The 946-nt window shown below is 44.1% G+C and overlaps 1 protein-coding gene across 1 annotated transcript in view; it reads right to left on the minus strand.

Annotated features, from left to right (window-relative positions):
* Positions 1-946, minus strand: part of FRMD3 (FERM domain containing 3) — a 359,195-nt gene that overhangs the window by 225,389 nt on the left and 132,860 nt on the right. The gene's annotated exons all lie outside the window — the stretch shown is intronic.

The raw sequence follows: 946 nt of genomic DNA on the forward strand, positions 1-946 counted from the left end.
GGCTATTAAAAGATATAGTGTCTGGGGTCTTAAAGGCTTGAAGTTACACAAGCTGCCATTCAGCAGTGAAGCAACAAGTTCACATGGAAGAAGCACACCGCTCGTGCAATCATGAGGAGTCATAGGGACCAGGTAATAGGCATCAGCAGACACATAGCAAACAATAACATATTGTTGAGAACAAGGAGCATTGGAGTGGAAATCCAAAGCCCATCTGTAGACAATGGGGAACAAACAATCTCCCCACAGAGGGCCCACAAGGAGGGGGTGAGTCACCAGGGTGCAGTAAAGCATTCCTTGAGGCTTCCTCACCCCCCAGTACCATGACCTCAGTGCTGCTTCCCAATTCAGACTAGACAGGAACATATACACAGATATAGAAAGAGATGGGAGCTCACGACACAAAATCTAGGAACAGGAGTGGAAATAATGATACCAGAAGGGTAGAGGGAAGAGGGAGAGGTAGGGAGAAAGGGGGAACCAATCGCAATGATCGACACATTACCATACACCCCTCTACAGGGGAAGAACAACAGAAAACATGGGGGAAGGGAGACAGCGGTCAGTGTGAGAGATGAAAATAATAACAATGAACAATCTATCAGGGGTTATGAGGGTGGGGGCGGGGAAAGAGCTGATACCAAGGGCTCAATAGAAAGTAAATGTCTAGAAAAAGAATGAGGGCAACATATGTATAAACATGCCTGATTCAATTAATATATGGATGGTGATAAGAATTGTACGAGCCCCCAATAAAATGATTTTTTAATGTGCTGAAAAGTTTGGCTTATACACAAGTATATACAGTATGTATAGTATAGTTCCCCCAAAAGGGGGATTTATGGCATCCATTCCACCCCATAGGGTGCATGGTGCCTCTTTACCAGCTTACTGCAAAACAACACTGGATGCTAGTTCTCCTTTTTACCTTTCTTTCTTTTCTTTT

Source organism: Echinops telfairi, unplaced genomic scaffold (genome assembly GCF_000313985.2).
Source record: "Echinops telfairi isolate 266 unplaced genomic scaffold, ASM31398v2 ScPeMD7_7429;HRSCAF=8467, whole genome shotgun sequence".
Classification (NCBI taxonomy): Eukaryota; Metazoa; Chordata; class Mammalia; order Afrosoricida; family Tenrecidae; genus Echinops; species Echinops telfairi.